Here is a 22,486-nt window from a genome sequence, read left to right as displayed (position 1 = left end):
ACATTTTCTTGAAATGCCTCCTCGTTGTTTTCTGCTAAGATTAGATTGTGATATAATGTACCTAATGTGTCCTTACTTCACTCACGAGCAATGAAAAAGTTCCACTCATGATATGCCGACATCAATTTTTTGCGACCAAACGGCGGCGTCCTTAAACTTTTTTTAATTTAGGAGTAACGCGAGTTTATAATTTGGTCGGACCTTAATGGCTATCGCCTACCCACATAGCACAATATCGATACTTGTCAAATTTATTATGTTTTGATCTTCCACACTAAGAGTACACACTTCGACTACATCTGACCTCAATGACGCATAAAGTTCAAGAAGACTTTTACTTCCCATCTTCGGATTGAAGATGGAATGAGTTCATTTCTGGAGAAATCACTGATTGCAGCTTATTTGCTGAGAAGCCATTAGAGCTCTGCCCGACAGTTTGTTCCTAGTAGGTACTTATAGTGCTTCAAATTCGCTTCCTATAGTAGAACCACAATTTGATGTGCAAAACATCGAACTAAGCTTCACAAAATAATAAATCATTCTGGTGGCGGTCATAGATTTCATTTAGGTCAGCCAAGGCAGGTCTAATAGTACGAGTAGATAATCGATTATTTTATATGTTTTATTCACATGTCTCTGAATGAAATACAGGTGACTGTACACATAAAGAGGAAGCGTCCGTAGTCGAGCGGGCCTCAGTGATCGTAACTGATCGCTGAGGTTAAGCAACAACTGACACGGTCAGCCATTGGATGGGTGACCAATTTCAAGTGGTGCTTTTCTGGACGCTTCCGTGCTTCGGACGGCACGTTAAGCCGTGGGTCCCGGTTGCTGCTTCGGCAGCAGTCGTCAAGCCTAGTCAGAGGCCTTCGGGCGGCTTGAAAACATCTGACAGTCGGGTTGCCCACTTACAGTGAAACTATAAAGTCCTGAAATTAATGTTTGAGGAACTAAAATTTTCAGGAGCCTGGCACCATTAGAAAAGAAACATAAAAGTCATAACAATTGTTTATGTCAATAGGCGGTTGGCTGTTTTTTTGAATTTTCTTATTAATTATTAGGATAATCTAGTTAAAAGCAACAATTTACGCTTGGTTGCAATTAGGAAGATGAAGAAAAATATTCGTAGTCAAGCTAGTGAAGTTATTTATCGAGTTTTAATACAATGTTTAGCGGAACATCAAGCTGGACACATTTTGTCGAATTTGGAGGATGTTTACGCTCGTACAGCGTCTATGACGGGTATGTAGCATTGTACAAATTGTAATAACTCATTTTTTATTAGTACCAACGCTTCATTTATCGATAAACCTCGGTTTAGAGCCCAAGTCGAACATTGTTTACATACCACTGATTGTAGGTTTCATCTGGTTTCAGTTGAGTCAAACCTTAACATTTTGATACTTGAAGATGATGTTTGTTTACTTACTAAATTCACATTGTGTGAATTTGGGGGGCATTGTGTTACTCAAAAAGATTTTTTTATTTTATTTTATAGTTATATCGGACCAGCGTGCCAAAGAGGGCAAAATATGGAATATTCCTAACTCCTGGAAGAAACAGAACTGGCCGTCCAAAAAGAGAAATTGATGTCTTTAGCTTTACTATGTGTGCCCTTCGTCAACAGATCCAGTTTTTTTATACAGTTGTAATAACGTTATCTAAATAAATATTTATTGGTTTCACTATTAGCCTTCATATTAACACCTTCTAGCTTGTATAAGAGCTTTTTTGTGGATGGTAAGTTGTTTTTAAAATACATAAATAGGTAGGAAGTTAACAGGCAAAATTTCAAGTATCAAAGTCAGTTATGTTTCGCTATATAGGGTTGCTACATGAAAGATAGCAGTGCCCTCATTTAATTTCAGGACTTTATAGTTTCACTGTACCCGTCAACTCTCTCAGCACAAGCTTGCTTGTGTTGGGGTCCACCAACCCGCACTTGGCCAGCGTGGTGGACTAGGCTTAAACCCTTCCTTCATTGGAAGGAGACCCGTGCCCCAGCAGTGGGGACGTAATGTCAGGAATTTGTCTATGTCACTTCCTTGTCTACTAGTAACAAACAACATGGCTGTACATATTATTTTCTCCAATTTACAATAAAAGTTAATTATACCCAATATGTGAGTATTTCTACTAATTCTATATAAATATCCACTGCGCAACGATATATAAATAACAGGTTATGGGCGAAATGGCGCAAAGTTACCCAAAGTTGGAAGCTTCAAGCTTCGACAATTGGCTCTTCAGAGTCAAATGCTTGTTAGATGAAAAACAGATAAAATATGTTTTAGAAAGCAAAACCACCGAAAAGAGTGATGAAAAATATGGAGCAAACGATGCGAAGGCTAAATGCATCATAGTTCAATGCCTTACGGACAAGCATTTTAACATAATAAAAGAGTGCAATACGGCACAAGAAATGGTAAAAGTACTAGAAGACACATTCCAAAGAAAGAGTATAATGACTAAGATTCATCTACGAAGAAAATTGCTAAACGTGAAACATGAAAAATCCGAGAAACTAGAAGAGTATTTCGCAAGGTTTGATACCCTCGTACGGGAACTGGAATGCACCGGAGAGAAGGTGGAAGAAGCATCAGAAGAAAACAAAGAATTTTCATTCATAGCAGGTACACAAAATGATAATTTTAAGAACAACAAAGTAGAGAATTGTAAATTAGAGTTCATTGTAGATTCAGGTTGCACAGAACATCTAATTCAAAGTAAATACGAGAGATATATGTCAGAAATTCAATACTTAGATAAAGAAGTAAAAATATTTATAGCAAATGGAGATTACGTAACAGCAAACAAGAGAGGAAATATTTATGTTACAAGTGATAGTGCAAGTATAAAAATAGACGCACTAATAGTAGAAAGTTTATCATTTAACTTACTTTCTGTAAGAAAAATAGTTCAGAATGATTGTGAAGTAAGGTTTAACTCTGAAACTGTAGAAATTCAGAAGAATAATAATAGCGGTAATAAAATAGTAGGATACTGTTCAGGGAAACTATATAAGTTACATACAGAGATAGCTGTAGATAGATGTAACTATGCTAATTTCAGCACCGGCGAAGTATGGCACAGAAGGCTGGGACACCTCAACCGTAGGAGTTTACAAACTATGAACCTACCGGTAAGCAAAAATGTATGCGGTCCATGTATGGAAGGAAAAGGAAAGAGGAAACCATTCCAAAGGATATTGAAACCAAGGTCGTATAGTATAGGCGAATTGATACATACAGATATAGCAGGGCCAGCAAATATCGAAGGTTTAAACGAAGAGCGATATTATCAAACTATAATCGACGACTACTCACACTTTTGCGAAGTGAGACTCCTAAAAATTAAAAGTGAAGCAACAGATAATATTATACACTACATAAATAGATTTGAAAATGAAAAAGGAATAAGAGTTAAGAAAATAAGATGTGACAATGGAGGAGAGTTTAAAAATAGAAAAATGGAATCATTTTGTCAGGAGCGTGGCATTATTATACAGTATACTACCCCATACTCACCACAAAGCAATGGAGTTGCCGAACGCATGAATCAGACGTTATACAACAAAGCCAGAACACAACTGAATGAGGCTAATCTGCCAAAACATCTATGGGGAGAAGCAATATTATGCTCAGCATATCAGCTAAATCGATGTCCATCATCTGCCATTAATTTTGAGACACCAGAATGCATTATGAGAGGAAAAACAGACCTGTCAAGGCTCAAAACTTTTGGAAGCAAAGCATGGGCTGTGATTTTACCAAGACAGAGTAAATTCGAGGGCAGAGCGAAAGAAGGGAGATTGGTAGGCTACGCACCAACTGGATACAGGCTGTGGGATCCAGAGACTAACAAAATAATCATCAGTCGAGATGTAAGATTTGATGAATCAGACATCATATACCAAGAAAAGAAACAGGACAATAATGTAAGATACTACCAAGAAGAAGAACATGGACAAGAAAATGAACAAGATGAGAATGTACAAAGAGAAGCTGAAGTGCAAGTTCATGAAGAGAGACATCAAGAACTAAGTAGAGAACAAAGAACTAGAAGGCTACCCACATATTTAAAGGATTACGAATTGGAAGAAGACGTTATAGAACAAGAAGCAAACATAGCATTCTGTCTACACATAGAACCTCAAACATATGATGAAGCTATAAAAGAAGGAGAAGGATGGAAAGAAGCCATTGATAATGAGTTAAAGTCACACGAACAACTAAATACTTGGACAGAGACAGAACTGCCAAATAAGAAAAGAGCTATAGACACCAAATGGGTTTTTAGAACAAAGCAAGATGGAAAAAAGAAAGCACGACTAGTAGCAAAAGGTTTTCAAACAGACAACAAGTACAATGTTTACTCACCAGTGGCCAGAATGTCAACTATAAGAATGATGCTAAGCTATGCACTACAGGAAGATCATCAGCTAAGACAATTTGATGTACCAACTGCATTTCTTAATGGCGAATTAAAAGAAGAGGTATATATAAAACCACCAGATGGAGTACAAGTCAGCCAAGGAAAGGTACTGAAGCTAAACAAAGCTTTATATGGTTTGCGAGAAGCACCAAAATGCTGGAATGACAGATTTCACGACTTCATAATTAAGCAAGGTTTTGAACAATCAAAGCATGATTTTTGCTTATACACGAAAAAAGATGAATGGTTACTGATCTGGGTGGATGACATCATAACTATGGGAAACTGTATGGATACTATAAAGAAATTAAAAGAAGAATTCAATGTAAGAGATCTGGGAGAAGTTAAAGAGTATATAGGCATGGAAATACATAGATAGCAGAATATATTAAAAATAAAACAAGAAAAGATGATTAATAAAATAATTGAAAAATTCGGAATGGAATCGTGCAAAGGTGTAAATACGCCGATAGAGGCTACAAAATCTAAGAACAATGAAGAAGAAGAGATAATCACAAATGTACCATATAGAGAACTAATCGGATGTTTAACATACATCTCTACAACATCTAGACCTGATATAACTTACGCAACTTCATACCTTAGCAGGTACTTAGATAAACCAACGAAAGAAAGATGGATTGCGGCTAAGAGAGTACTAAGATATCTAAAACAAACTGCAAGTAAATGCTTAACCTATATTAAGAATAAAGATTCGTAGAAGAGATTATTAGCTTACAGTGACGCGGATTGGGGAAGCGACAGTCAAGACAGGAAAAGCGTAAGTGGCTGCGCTATATTTTACTGCGACAATTTAATTTCTTGGTTTTCAAAGAAACAATGCACCGTCTCATTATCATCTGCAGAGGCAGAATATGTGGCTGCTGCAATGGTAACGTCGGAGCTAATATATTTAAAAGGTATATCAGCTAACTTCAATATGGATATTGATGCATACTTACTTGTTGATAATCAAAGTGCGATTAGAATGATTGAATGCAACGAAAATAGTAAGCGCACCAAACATATCGATATTAAGTTTCATTTTGTTAAAGATGCGGTATGTAATAAGAATATTGTTGTATCGTATGTGTCTACGCAACAAAATGTAGCCGATATATTTACTAAACCGCTGAAAACTGTAAAACACAATTACTTTGTAATGAAACTGTTTATTATATAAAATAAGAAGTAGGTTTGTAAAGTTAAGAATGTTACATTATAAGTTGTTTTAATGTTTAAACACTTAGGAAGAAAAGAAGTGTTATAAGTTTATTTAATTGCAATATTTAATTAGAAATTTAATATTGAGAGGGGGTGTCAGGAATTTGTCTATGTCACTTCCTTGTCTACTAGTAACAAACAACATGGCTGTACATATTATTTTCTCCAATTTACAATAAAAGTTAATTATACCCAATATGTGAGTATTTCTACTAATTCTATATAAATATCCACTGCGCAACGATATATAAATAACACGTAATGGGTCGTGATGATGTACACATAAATCATTACGTCCACCAACCCGCACTAGGCCAGCGTGGTGGACTAAGCCTAAACCCTTCCTTCATTGGAAGGAGACCCTGCCCATAGACTAATTGCCCCAGCAGTGTGGACGTGGTTCGTCGATGATGATGATTCATGTGTAAGGTAACGTTGTTTCTTCAACTAGGTACAATGTTGCCATAATTAAATAAAGTCCTTCGAAAACAAACGAGCAGATGATGAAAGCGGCGTCAAAGGGTAATTTATAAAGCGGTTGCATTACATACATGATTTTAAAATCAAGTTGTGAACCTGCGCATATAATACACGCAATGCCAGAGATCAGGAGGGTTATTCTATCTTGCTTGGCATATCAACAGCTGTCGTGCAATCGAATCGGTATGTTCATTATGAGCAGCAGAAAAACTATGGATGATTTAGAATTGATAGTATAATCAAACTCAAACTAGGTATATTAAATTTAATTGTGCGATATTAGGTATGACGCGCCGAGCAGTAGCGATTTGAAACTTGGTTCTTCGTAGTCTAGAGTGATCTCCAGACCCGTCTTATTAACATCATTGGATGGTAGTTCATTCATTTCATTCTTAACGAGGAAGGTGATAGGAACTTGGTATTTACTTGCATAAATTATGATGCGTATCTCTCTCTACGCTACCTTATCAATTGGCTACAAAATATGCTGTATGTTATAGGTATTTCCCTAAAGAGAACAAAAATTGCTTAGAATGATGATTTATATCACCTCCTGCCGGCTTGACGTTAACTTACGGGACACGACGTAAATGTAAATGTCTATGTAAGTTAAGTAGGTACGTACAAATGATCGAAGATACATTGATGACAGACGGGCAAACGATGTTTGACTTATGGTATAGTAAAGTATGTATAATCAATAAAATTTTCACACAACCAACACACAACACAACTCACAAAGCACCTTAGCAAAGCACAGTTTCGTTTTTTTGAAACAACACTAAATAGGGACAAATAACCTCCAACCACCGTGTTCCCGATTTCAGTACCCGGAGTGCATACAACGCAGGAAAGTTTCAGCGAAGGTTGTGTGTCGTAGTGACTAACTACATACACAAACCATCATTCACACTGTAAATGCATCTCCGAAGCACTACCACTAACGGATCTCTCACACTTTGAAATAACACAAGCGATAGTGAACTTTAGTGTCTACAGTATAAAAGTTAAAATTGCCTGCCAAGACTGGATTTCACACACTGAAATTCACATACGCAAAGTGTTTTATTGGAAAAAGGATTACGTGTGACCTAGGTCATGGTTCAAAGTGTTTCCATCTCCTCTCATCTCCTGAAGTCCTGGTATCTCCAAAAGCGATGCCGCCTCGTCGTATCCGATTCCCATACCTCTGGATACTCGGCAATCGGATTATGATATTGATATTAATTGCTACATAAATATTATCAGTTAGTATTATTTGGTAGCAATTTTTTTAATGAAATCGGTTTTCAGTTACAATTTTGTTATGGCAAGATTGAGCTGCATCGATGTAACTTTAGAGTTTAGACTTAATTGATATGGGACCTAATTCTAGATCACTTATTATCAGAGTGCTTGAACACGACGGGCAGTGTGATGAACTTTTTGTAGCAGGTAAATGGAATGTATTAGCCGTAGAGCTAATGGTTGCAATTAGAGCAACGCACAAGTCTTACAAAAAGACGGTGGTGTGCCAGCACCCTTAGAATCCGTTTGATCCTTGTTTGACCTCATAGCACAGTTTTCTGCGTCGCCGGACCGGCAAGCCGGATAAGTCGGTTTAAATTAGCGGTAATGAACCTATTCCAAAACAGGGTAGAATTTAACAGTGTGTGTCGGTAGGTCCATGTACTAGACTTATGCAGCGTACGGAAAAATAAGGATGTTATAAGTTTAACGTGTCTGTGTATCTGTCTGTGAGAGCATCACGACCCATCACGTCCCCACTGCTGGGGAACGGGTCTCCTTTTAATCAAGGAAAGGTTTTAGGCCTAGTCCACTACGCTGGCCTAGTGCGGGTTAGTGGACCCCAACACAAGCAAGCTTGTGCTGAGAGAGTTGTCGGGTAAGTGGGAAACCCGACTGTCAAATGTTTTCAAGCCGCCCGAAGGCCTCTGACTAGGCTTAACGACTGCTGCCGATCCGCAGCACGGAAGCGTCCAGAAAAGAAACAATGGCATTGCATGCAATGGCTGACCGTGCCAGTTGTTGCTTTACCTCAGTGATCAGTTACGATCACATAGGCTCGACTACGGACGCTTCTGTCTGTCTGTGAGAGCGTAGCTTCCAAGCGACTAAACCGATTTCCTCTTTTTATTTTAGGCTCATGGTGATGTTGTCCCGTGTGTCTTAGCCATTTTTCATGAAAATCGGTTCTGCCGTTCATAAGGTATAAAAGACTTTTCGTGTTGAATATCGGGGGGTTTAACGTTGCCGTTGGTTCGGTTATTTAGCTACAGTATAGTATAACACGTGTATCCTAGCCTCTAGGTCATAGTTCATAGTGGCGAGTGCTCCTCGGTGTCATGTGACCCTGGTAGGAGCGGCCGCCGCGCCGCCTCGTCTCATCCGACCCACCACGTGTAGTGTGTCTATACCTGGATCTTTCCGCAGCTTCTAGCGATCGCAATCCGTTTAAAATATTTTCAGCTTGTGGAATTTTACATAATTATGTAGGTTGGTATTATTGACTTTTATATGGTCGAAGATACTTATACACTCACGGGCAATGAAAAGGTTCCACTGAGAAAAGCACCAAATTACTTCTAAACGGAAAAGGCTAGCTTAATGCCGCTGCCGTCTTCTGCAACATTGAAGTACATTTATCAGAGCGTCAGGATATTACCAACCAAAATCGGTAATATTTTGTTCCAATTTTAAATTAAATCTTTGAAAAAATTGGGGTTTTTTGTTGTCGGAATTTTGTGAGTGGAACTTTTTCATTGCCCGGCAGTGTATATTACTAGCGTAAGGGCACGCCCAACCGCTCTAGAAAATGACAACCACGTGTTGCCCCTAAGGCCTGGGTCTCCTATTTACTCCGTAGGTCGCGTCAAGTGTCACCGCCGTAGGCCGCGTCACGATACTCACTACATCTACGCGCCAACGTCGGCGTGTGAGGGAGACCGCATCAGTACATTTCTATAGTGAGCATCGTGACGCGGCCTACGGCTTGACGCCGGAAGCGACCTGCGGCGTAAATAGGAGACCCAGGCCTAAAATCGCATAAATCTGTCATAATTTGTATGAATTAGGGCCAGCGCGCAGGTGCCATTTTCTTTTGACAAAACGTTCTGACGGGCGTATGTTGGTAATTAGGTACTCAAATACAGCTTTTAAAAATATACTTATGTAGGTACTTTTTTTTTTCTTGCAATACAGACTTCAGACGTAGTGCATAAAGTTACTTATCAAATAAGTGGTACCTACATAAGCCAAACTATTCACACACAACAATGTGGTTCCTTCGTGTTTACAGATAAAAAGCAATAACAGTAATTTTAACATTTATTTAATTAAGATTAATAACCAGTACCATTTTAACTTAAATATTATTAATTCAGTTTTATCCTTAAGTTATTACCTACACACGTTTTTTTTTGATTTTTTTATTTAAATCAGAAAAATTTACAGCGTTACAGATGGTTTATATGTGATAAATTGTGATAAGTGGTAAGGCCAATAACAAATTTTCCTTAATTAACATTCAGTACCTAATAGGTGCACAAATTATAACTTAAATAAGTAGTAAGTAGTTACCTAAAAAACTTTAAAAACTGAAGCAATTGAAAGAACATGAAGAAAAGAAAAGGAGGACGTCACGTTCCAAATCGAAGCTGAAGCGATCAACTCAACTCCAGGCCTCTCACACATATTGTTCATTTTCTAATTGGCTAACCTAACCATACCAATGCTTGATGATACCGAAAGTTTTTATATTTTATTTCTGTAATTTTAATGTTTTTGTTATTTTTTCACAAATTTTATAACAAAATGATCATCATTCATTATAATATTATATTTATTTATTATCTCAGTAAATAAAACCAGTTGAAAGTAATTTTTCCCATTTTAATAATACGTGTTTACGTGTATTACGTCCTTACTGTCATGAGGAGAGAGAGTGCAATGCCATAGAAAAATACTTCCTTCCGACGAATATATTTCAAAATGGACAACTTATACGTATATTTGTCGTCATAATATTTTTTTTCTCACTTGAAAAGAGCTATCCATCGATGTATATGTATAACTCATCTTTATTGGACATAGGTCCGAAAACGCCCATTGCCATTTAGATAAGTAATGTAGTAAGTAGTAGTAGTATTATTATTAAGTAGTATTCTATTCTATTCTATTCTAAATAAATAATCCGGGCCTCTATTAAAATTTCGGTGCTGGTACTCCTGGTAGAACAACGAAACAACAAATTAGTATTACCTAATTTCAGTCAAATGCATAAAAATCTGCTAAAATCGCTTTGTTTGCTATGAAGATATCCTGCAGTTCATTATTTATTCAACACCGATTCCACTACACAAGCCTGTGAGGGAATCCTGCAGGTCCGTTGGACCGCCGTGGTACCAGGATCGCATGAGCTATACGGAGGTCTACCTGAAAACTAACGCATCTTTCAAGTTGCATCACTGCTTTATTGATTTGCAGTTTTGCACCCACTGAAACGCACGCCCTTGAATTTCTTATATCTGTCTCGTTCTATCAGCCGCTAGTTCCCCATATTGGACATAGGCCCTCTCATGTCCACTCTCACTGCCCCATCCCCCGCATCGCATCCAGCGACATCGCGTACAGCATTGGAGATGTACCACCAAGTCACAAGTTTACCTGTAAAAGGTCAACTTCAATAATTTTCTAGCTGCAAAACTGAGCTTCCACTATTTATTATTGTATTTTTGACGTTTGCTAATGCCTGGTAAGTAAAGTTGGTTTTCCTTTGCAGTCATCAAATATGTAAGAGAGTTCAAAAGTCAAAAAACCTATAATAAGATGGACAGAGTATAAATAATTTATCGTGTATGTTTATGGTTCACTATATCACTGAGTCAATGTGTAGCTGTCTGTCTCATTTTAGCAGGTATGTTTTAGCATACTTAGTGTCAATTTCTCCATAGTCGGTTAGAGCACAACCAGGTATTAGTGGTTGACTTTTGACACATCTGTCAAGAATTTTATATGGAGATGACGTATAATTGATAAACCAATCCCGGTCGGTTAGGTAACCGACTATGGAGAAATTGGCACTTATAATATTATAATTTGAAAGATTTATTCAACGATACCCCACGTCATCAAAACAACGCAAATAAAAAAAGATCCCACTTTACGAGTAAGTATGGGAGGTAAGCCAATATTATTTTTTTTCCATTTTTCATTTTAATACTTTGTCGGGGGTATATTGTAATTGTATATTTCTGCGAAACATCAGCTTGATTCAGAAGCTTTTCATAATTATTTACAGAGAAGTTTAAATATAGGTACCTTATCTACTTATACTAAACTACTTACCTATATATTTTACAAATAAAAAATATATTTTTTTAAATATAAAATGCGTATAATAATCAATCAATTCATTTATTGCAGATATAAAATCCATAAATAAAAAAGAGTTAGTAACAATGTCAACTTACGCTAATGTTAATACCAAACACAATGTTGATAAATAATAAATAAAAAGTATAAGAACACAGGTGTAAGCCTACTCACCGATCCTCCGTCCACCACGGCCGGACATGCAGACTGCACCAGTGGCGCAGGATCGGGGAGTCCCACCTGTCCACCAACGAACCCAGCAAGCTGTTGGAGCAGAGACGCACACCTTCTCCGTAACACGGCATGGAAGCCATCGGTGTGCGAACAGCAAACATGCCGGAAGCGCTACAAAAGCGTCTCAGCCCCAACAGCACCCTAAATGCGTTGTTATATTGCACGCGCAGGGCATTGTATGCTCCCTGCGTATAGCTGGTCCACAGGCTGCTGGTGTACGGTGGCCTGCACTTAAAAGTATACAGACGGAGTTTTTAAAATAGCGATCTCAAGCTCACATGCTGCTACACATCATCACACACAACACGTCCCCGGATTTATAACAGATGTAGCTGGTCCCTTCATCATCAGGGATCGCTATTTTAAAAACTCCGCCTGTATACTTTTAGGCGCAGGCAACCGTACATAGACGGGCAGAAATAATAATCAGCTTGATTTATTTATTTATTTATTTATTTATTGATGGGAAAACCAACAGCTTATATCTAGGTACATTTGTGCATTATAGTAAGGGTTACATAACAAAGCCAATTACAGGTTTCCACGTATAAAGATGATTGATATCTTTACTCGTTTCTGAGAAAAAGGGTGGTGACAGACAGACACCAGAGACCAACAACAAAGTGATCCTAGAAAGGGTTCCTTTTTTATTCTTGAGTTCGGAACCCTAAAAAAGGCAAAAATAAAAATATTCTTGATTTTCACTACTTTTCCTAACTGACCTCGAACCTCGTTTTTCATAGTATAATAATGTACCTATATATAGTAGTTTGCAATAGAATCCAACAATCATGTAAACAAACCAAATTGTCACGATTACTCCGTAATCACATACATTTGACGATCAATTATGAACATAGTCTGATTTCAACGAAAGCACCATTGTTTTCACATTATCTTCAACACGATTTAACTTGTATTTATAAGTTAAATTTGTTAAAACATTTTCAACGTAAAAATTTCGAAGTATTTGACAAGCTGTCATCTTAGTTTTTTACTCATCGAACTCTATAAGTCATTGAAAAGTTAGTGTTGTTCGTAATCTGAAGTTATCTTTTATTTTTAATTTAATAAATCATTTTAATTTAATATTATTTGAATACAATAATATTTATTTTTCAAGAGCTTAATATAATTAACCAAAACGAAAAAAGGAAGAGGAAGAAATGAAAAAGCTAGATGGCATTTTAGACACGGCAAGCGATGACACAGTGGTTCCATTTATAATTACGGTCACCGGCGACACTTCTGATAGTTATGATGACGAAGACGAAGATTTAAATTTGTTTTACACTTTTTTATATATAATCAGTTTTATTTTATAGTCTATGGCTTATATATTTAATCTAATTAGAACACTATGACATCACTATGGGCATAAACAATACGCTGTCAATGTCAGTCCGCCATATTTGTTTACATGATTGTTGGATTCTATTGCAAACGACTATAGTTACTTTATAACCGAACACCACAATTCCTAACCTCAAACTTCGAGTATTACGATTCAAAAATTCCTACTAGCACATCATGGTCGTTTCACCAATACTATTTCAAAATTATTTTAACTAGGTACTTAGCTATATCAAAATATAATAATATACCTACCTAACATTTAAAGTTTTAGGTTTCAGATTGATAGTTGACATTAGTTTCATGGTACGACAAAATAGCAAGAAATGTATTACGTACGCAACACCACTTTCCCTAACTGACCGCGTTCCCATTTTTCGATATAGTACCAGGAGCGCATAGCACAGAAGAGCGGAATCGCAGGTTGCAATGATCCTGGCAGACGGCATGAAGCAATTTAGCGAATCATGGCCCCAATGACTATGCACCCAACACTGTATAATCTAGGGTCCTACAAGTATTTTAAAGTGTGAGTTTTCCAGAGTAGGCTTTTAATTTTGGAACATTTGTTCATAATATGGAGGCTTGAGTATTCATTTTAACTTTTATTTCATCGAAGTTAATGGTACAATGTTGTTTTATTATTAAATGTTTTATATATAGTTGGCGGACTGATAACACTGAGCAGTCATTGTATATGAGTGTTGTGGCGTAACGTCTGGGTTTAAAAAACATCACTTTTAGAAGGAGGCGCTGAGCGCGCTCCAGCGGGAGCATATGCGTCTGAGCTGCGGCACCCCATGCTGTGATGCAGTAGCCAAGTATGGACTGGGCGAGAGCGTAGTAGACCATCATTAATACATCACGATCTGCCACATGCCTGAGCTTTTTAAAAATGCGGATCAATTTGCGAGTTCTACCACAGAGGATTCGGATATGCTCAGACCAGTTAAGTTTTTCATCGATGATGACACCAAGATATTTTATTGAAGATTTCCGGTCTAATACAGGGCAACTACAGCTCAGTGTGTTACTGCACCCGTGCAACACCAGGTCTAGGTTACTTGATGGGAGCGAACGTGCAGTGATTGCAAAGGTGATGTATTTTGTCTTGGATGTGTTTGCAGTCAGTAAGTTATCTTGGAGCCAAGCAGAAACTTTTCGCAAACCTTCGTTAGAGTGTTGCTGAACATCTGCCCAAGTTGGCACATGAAACAAGAGAACTGTGTCGTCAGCGAAGGTAATTACTTGGCCATTTGTGATGGTCATCTTACACAGTTCATTAATGTACACGAGGAACAGTGTGAACAGTTATAATAATATTTTTATAGAAAATATTATTATAAAAAGTGTGAGTTTTCCAGAGTAGGCTTTTAATCTTGGAACATTTGTTCATAATATGGAGGCTAGGATGATTTCTCGAATATGCGTTTCAATCCACACAACACCGCTTACCCTAGCTGACCACGAACCTCGTTGTTCGTACCAGGAGCGTATAGGAAAAGCAGAACTTCAAGCTACAGCAATGAACATTGCAGACGCATAAGGAAATATGTGACTTATCTTATAAATTACGCATAAGCATATTAAATTGTGCATTTTATAGGTACATTTTCAATAAATACATAACTTTTTATTATAATATTGATGCTATTAAATTGGTGGTGGTAATACACTCACGGGCAATGAAAAGGTTCCACTCACAAAATATCGACACAAAACAAACCCATTTTTTTTCAAAGATTTCATTAAAAAATTTAAAAAAGTCTTACTGTTTTCAGTTAGTAATGTCCTGATGCTCTGTTAAATGTACTTCAATGTTGCAGAAGGCGTCATTAAGCTAGCCTTTTCCGTTTAGGAGTAATTTGGTGATTTTCTTAGTGGAACCTTTCATTGCCCGTGAGTGCACTATTCTATTCTATTCTATTCTCTGTGGGGGTGTAAGTACCTGCACCTGGCTCTCTCGAGTGGAACCTTTGTGCATATCCCCAAGGTCTAAACTGCCTTCCTAAGCTTGGACCATTTCCCACCACGCTGGTCCACTGCGGGTTGGTGGGTTTACATATCTAGGTGTGCTAAGTCTAGATATGCAGGTTTCCTCACGATGTTTTCCTTCACCGTAAGAGCGTTGGTATACATTGTACTTAAGTTAAAAGAACTCATTGGTACATGTCAGCGCCGGGATCGAACCCGCATCTCTTGCGTGAGAAGCGGGCGCTTACCCGACTGAGCTACCACCGCTCTCGTGAGTGCACTATATAAATTATCATTTTATAGAAGAAAAAAATAGTTTAATAATTCTTACAAAACATGTTTTTTTTAAAATAATCTCTTCATAGAGAACTTGAAAAAGCACATTTGGACTTCTGCTTGAATTATGGGCACTGCATTTATCTCCTACTTGTCTTAAGTTTAAATGGAACATACTTATTTTATTATCTATGACCTCTTGCTCTGACATTATACTGTCAGAGCAAGAGACAAACTATTTAATTTTATTTAACTTTGTTGTGCAAGTCGCCCTAAAAGTATAATATATGTACAATTTGTTATTTAGCTACCTATTTACTTTTAAGACATCTGAGGCGCGAGCATAGGATTCGATACTATTTTCGAATCTACACGAAGGGTCGCTTTTACCAAACGCTAAACGTATTTAAATCAAATTTTAAATACATTTTGTACTAACTGACAGACGTATGACAGGCTACTAAATACGTTTAGCGTTTGGTGAAATTCCACCTAACATGGAAAAAACAAATGCCAGTTTTGGAACTAACAAATTTGCCTTAGATTTTGACAGTGACATTTGTCGATACGCAACGTAAACGGAGGTTTCGAATCCTGTGCTCGGGCAACTGAAGCCACTGTTTTTTTTTTCTTTTTCAAAGAGAGAATTCCTAACCTAACCTCGAATCCTGTATTACGATTCATGATACCAGGAGTGCATAGTTAAAAGGAGCTGCAGCAGTCAGGGTACAGCCACATTCGCCCCATTCCGTGTTCGACCCGGCCACATACTTCATAATTTTGATAAGGTTCATTTTTGTTTGCATTTTTTCTTTATCTCAAATAAGATAAAAATAAAATAAAATTAAGAAATCCATAAACATTGTCTGTGTACTGTACACAGAATTTTTTTATGGATTTCTTAATTGATTGCATTTAAAGTGATTAACACTTAACTTTGAGAAATATATTGACTAAAATGATTATTATTTCATACGAGCTGCTCCTGCGACCTTCGCTTCGCCCCAAAAAGTTTCCCGTGGGAATTACGGGATAAAAAGTAGCCTATGTTCTTTCTCAGGGTCTAGACCATCTGTATACCAAATTTCATTCGAATTCGTTCAGTAGTTTTGGTGTGAAAGTGTAACAGACAGACACAGTTACTTTCGCATTTAAAATATTAGTAAGGATAATAAAAAAAAAACCGACTTCAAAAAACCACTAAAAAGTAAGAAATAATTTAAGGGTTACACCAATTATGTGACTGTACAAATATACCTAAGCAGGAAATGTTCTTTTTTGATGGTGACAAAGTAATCTGAAGAAATATGGCACCAACTTCAAAAAAGATCAGTTCCTGCTTAGGTATATTTGTACTGTCACATACCTAATTGGTGTAAACCTTAAATTAATAAATAATAATAATAAGCCATCTTAGGGCGCACGCGCGCCAACAGAACTAGGGGTCGAAGTGGTCGCCATGGCCGAAATCGGTCGGACCAATCATCATCATCATCATCATCAAACCTTAAATTATTTAATACTTTTTAGTGGTTTTTTGATATCGTTTTTTTAAATTATAATTTTATTTTATTGTTTTTAGTTTATTTGCAATAAAAAATCAATCAAAAGTAAGATGCAAATGATACGCCTAAACACGAGGTAGTTGCTATATACCGTTGAGGAGTTCCCTTGACTACCTTCCGTTTCCATCATCAGATCAGCTCAAGGTCACCATCATATTTTTTTTGTTTTAAGAACTATATTTTACATTTTAACTTTCATTAGAATCGGTTGATAGGTGCCCAAAATGAAAATTCATACCCTGTTTTTACCCGTTTTCCCACACTTGGGGGTAGAATAAAATTTTGAAAAAACTGGGACCACCCATGAGCTCAACCCTATCAATAAAAGAATTTTCAAAATCGGTCAATAAACGGCGGAGTAATCGATGAACATACATTAAAAAAAAACATACAGACGAATTGGGAACCTCCTCCTTTTTTCGAAGTCGGTTAAAAATAGTATAACTAGCCTTAGTTTGACCTCAGTAACAGTGAAAGGTAGTTAACCCTTCTCATTGATTTAGCTCTTACCTGAAATAAACGGGTTATCGATAACAATGGTCAAGATTTGGATGGCCTGCATCCATCTCTTGTATTGTACTCACTCGCGCACCTACTTGTATTGTAATTTATATTGATTTTTATAGTTGATTTTATTTATAATTTTTTTATATTAAAGATATTTTGTGTGACTCTGATTTTAGCACACATAGTTATTAATAGTATATTTTGTTAATATTTATTATTATACTAATAATGTTTATAGAAAATGATAAATAAATGATTAAACGTACAAACTGATACTTTATTTGAATTCATCAGCCCATAAAATACTAAACTATTATTTCAGTAAAAAAACTCTTGTGGCGTCTTTTAGAGATTCGGGGCGAATGTGGCCGGGTCGAATGTGGAATGGGGCGAATGTGGCTGGACCCAGCGGTCAGTGGCCCCTGCGTGCGCAGTATTGTGCACAGTAACGAGATAAACCGAAATACCTACTACTCTAATATGACTCATTGCTATTTTACCATCTTCAGTTTCATAGTCCCACTTAGACAATTGTTTCACGATAACATATTTAATTATTTTCATAAGAGCCTCGCCGAAAATACTTATAGTTGATGATAAATCGACGGATAACTTTAGAACGGGTAGTATGAAAAAGGATAAGCCGTACCAGTGAACCGCATTCAAATAGCACAGTTTTGGGGCCACGTTGAACACATCATGTCTCTCTCTCTGGGTCTCCTACCAATGAAGGAAGGGTTTAGGCCTAGTCCACCACGCAGGGCTACTGTGGGTTGGTGGACCCCAACACAAGCAAGCATTTGGTGAGAGATTTGTCAGGTATGTTGTCAACCCGACTGTCAGATGTTCGGAAACGTCCAGAAAATAACCACTTAAAATCGGTCATAGCCATCCAATTGCTGACCGTGCCACGTTTCGCTTAACTTCAATGATCAGTTACGATCACTGAAGTTAGCTAAACTACGTACTTAATCTGGAAATAAATGTTTTATAATAATAATTTATAGTTACAGTAAGTAGGTAGTTAATCATAAAATTTCATCATCCAGTTTCATCTGAGGATCCGACACTTACGCTGTAGTTCTAGTTTCTAGCAAAGATACATACTTTGATGTATAAATAAACCCACATACATATATACGGTAAGCCTTCGAATCACTAGGACAGCATACATTGAGGAGAACTACACTTTCCTATAAAATCAATACTTTAAAAACAAGATACACAGGTGATGATGTGAGATGGCAAGAGTCTGTACGTACTGTGGCCTTACGCACACATACTCACACCTACTCCTACACATTCACGTGAATTTCATGATAATATATTCAGTTTCAGACTCAAGGATGTAGTGAAATGCTCCATACTAAAGCAATACGAGTATTCTCAACCCACATTCACCGCGGCCCCTCCTGAAAGCGAGATGAGATGAATTGTGATGATGTGGTGTTAAATAAACACATTTCTTTAAAGTAAAACACATTTATTTTCCGTAAAATAATAAGTTTTACACAATGCCTACTTACATTTAGGGTTCGTGTTTTTATAATATAAAAATATTACATCATTGTATTGAACAAGTACAAAAAGTAAACAAATATAGGTAGGTACAAATCAATCACCCACAGCTTGAGAATGTATATAAATATTACATATTTATTTTTCTCAGGTATATTAAGGAACACCAACAGCATAGGTACATATAAATAAAACAATAAAAAGGACTGATACATAAGTAATGTGAATGCTTCATTATATAAAAAAACCAATTCACAAATTGTCAACCGCAGCATTCTTTGAGAGCTAATTTTTAAGGGATGCCCTTTTGTTTCTGGCAAATATGAAACTATTGTCATAAGATTTATACGACGAACATAAAATCGTATCAAAAGACACCAATGAAAGTGCAACTGCCGTCACCGCTGAGTGCGACATCACCGGTGACGAAATGAAGGTATCAATCCTGGAAGTCCAGAATTGGCAGGAATCTACAAGGTTATTGGTAAGTAGACCTGATCCTTTCAGGAGGTGATAGAGGAAGGCATTTCCAGTCGATTATACCCTATAATACATTATCCGAAACTTAACCATTTCTAAGATATTAAATATTTAAAGATTTTTTGAATTTTTGCCAAAATTTCATGTTTAAAACCGAAAATAAAAAAAACTAGCCATATTTCAATACTTTTTTTATTTGTTTTGCATTAGTTACATCTTAATAAACTTATTTAAATAATCAAATGTGCATTATTCGACTTAAATTTGACACAATACCTCAAAATAGATAAACATTTTTAAAAAATATTCAAAACCTAAAAATAAATAAGTTAAATTTAAAAAGAATTTCATAAAACATTTTTTTGTGCACTTCAGCTTAAAAACCTTTTCAACTTATAAGCTTTCAAATGAGATATTTCAATATCAAATCGATTAAGGTATCACCAAGATATGGCCAAAACAATCAGAGAAAGCGGACAAAATTGAACAGAAAAACTAACAAAATTAGCGCAATTTAAAAGTAAAAAGTGTGATGGTTTTCAGTTCTGTTCACTTTAGTATGGAAACCCCTGTTGAGTTTTCTCCGCCTTCTCTGATTGTTTTGGCCATATCTTGGTGATACCTAGATCGATTTGATATTGAAATATCTCATTTGAAAGCTTATAAGTTGACAATGTTTTTAAGCTGAAGTGCACAAAAATTATTATATGAAATTCTTTTTTAATTTAACTTATTTGTTTTTAGGTTTTGAATATTTTTTAAAAATGTTTATCTATTTTGAGGTATTGTGTCTAATTTAAGTCGAATAATGTACATTTGATTATTTAAATAACTTTATTAAGATGTTACTAATGCAAAACAAACAAAAAAAGTATTGAAATATGTCTTGTTTTTTTATTTTTGGTTTTAAACATGAAATTTCGGCAAAAATGAAAAAAATCTTTAAATATGAAATATCTTAGAAATGGTTAAGTTTCTGATAGTGCATTATAGGGTATAATCGACTGCAAATGCCTTCCTCTATCACCTCCTGAAAGGATCAGGTCTACTTGCAAATAACCCTGTATAACTGACGTAGAAATAGCAGCTAAAGAGGTGATTCAATCACCCCCAAAGTGTTCAAACCTCGTAAAGGCCACTTGCGGAGCATATCGTCAGTGAGTCGCCGGTCAAACGGCGGTTCAATATCAAAATCCTATCGCGGTGCTCTTCAGTGAAAGTCGAGATGGAGATAACATTGGGCATTCGTATCGCGACGTTAGAGGTGAAATTCTTGGATCGTCGCAAGACGAACATCAGCAAAAGCATTTGCCAAAGGTGTATTCATCAATCAAAAACGAAAGTTAGAGGTTCGAAGACTGAATGCGACATCACCGTTTACGGAATTATGGCGTCAATTCAAAAGTTCCAGAACTGGAAGGAATCTATAAATGAAGTAGAAATAGCTAAAAAGCTTTAATATCTCGCCAAGGAGAAAACCTCGTAAAGGCCACTGAATGCGACATCACCGTTGACAAAATTAAGGCGTCAATCCTGGGAGTTCAGAACTGGCAGGAATCTATGACTGAAGTAGAAATATCAGCTAAAGAGTTCAAACCTGTAGTACATCTGGCTCCTCCCTGAAGGAAAGAGAAGGCTGCAAAAAGCACACAGAACATTGCTCTGACCACGTCAAGCAGTGGCGCAGTTCTAAACGCGTATGGTCCCACGCTAAAAGTTCACAAAGAAGGCCGAAATGGGACAGAAGGCAAAAGGAGAGTCCATGTCCAGCTTGAAAGGAAGTTGAAAGAAAAAACCGGCCAAGTGCGAGTCGGGCTCGCGCACAAAGGGTTCCGTAGCAGCAAAATTACAGTTAAATCAACCTATCTCAAAAACTATAAGAGATACTTTGATCAAACCAAAAATCGTTGAAAGAGTTAAATAGCATGCATCACCTCTATTTTTTTTAGAATTTTATACCCCGTAGTTATAAAAATAGAGGGGGGGGGACATACTTTTTACGACTTTGAGAGCTGATATCTCAAAAACCGTTCACTTTAAGAAAAATGTTTTTTAGAAAACTTTATATCATTTTAAAAGACCTTTCCATTGATACCCCACACGGGTATGTACATCGAAAAAAAAAAATTCATCCCTCAGTTACATGTATGGGGGGCCCCACCCCCAATTCTTTTTTTTACTATTTAGTGTCATATTTTTGTAGCGGTTCATACAACACATATTCCCATCAAATTTCATCACTGTAGTACTTATAGTTTCCGAGTAAATCGGCTGTGACAGACGGACAGACGGACAGACGGACAGACGGACAGACGGACATGACGAAACTATAAGGGTTCCGTTTTTGCCATTTTGGCTACGGAACCCTAAAAAAGACGAAGGAATGAATAAAAATCCAAACAGTTTGAAATGCATTTGTGGAGCCTAGTTGGAAACATTGAACTTGCAACTAACGGATAGGCCGGATGGCGTAAAGCCGCACAGCAAGAAAAAAACTCGTAAATAAAATAATAAATAAATATGTGGGGACATCTCACACACGGCCATCCGACCCAAGCTAGGCAGAACCTGTGTTATGGGTGTCGGACAGCTGATATATCTACACAAATACATAGATAGATAGATACTAAATATAAATATCAACACCCAAGACCCGAGTACAAATATCTGTCTTTAAACAAATATCTGCCCCAGCCGGGAATCGAACCCGGGACCTTCGGCATAGCAGTCAGGGCCACTAACCACAACGCCATTCGACCGTCTCTGACTCAGATCCGGCGACAAACGTGCAATGTATGCAACGCGCCCAAGTTCGGTGAAGTATGTAAACAAATTCCATATTATCTTACTTCCAGACGGTAAAAAATTCTATTAGCGTCAATGGAAATAAGGGTTGGGGGGTGTGTGGGGGGAATGGTTCCACCCAAAGGTTGTCTGGAAGAGATCGCTTTAAACGATAAGGCTGCTTAAATTTGCCTGACCAAGGAGTAGTGTCTAAAGCGTTCAAACCTCGTCAAAGTCACTGAATGCGACATCACCGTTGACGAAATAATAGCGTCAATTCAGAA

This window comes from Plutella xylostella, chromosome Z, assembly GCF_932276165.1.
Source record: "Plutella xylostella chromosome Z, ilPluXylo3.1, whole genome shotgun sequence".
NCBI lineage: Eukaryota > Metazoa > Arthropoda > Insecta > Lepidoptera > Plutellidae > Plutella > Plutella xylostella.
Note: the sequence above shows the minus strand (reverse complement) of the source record.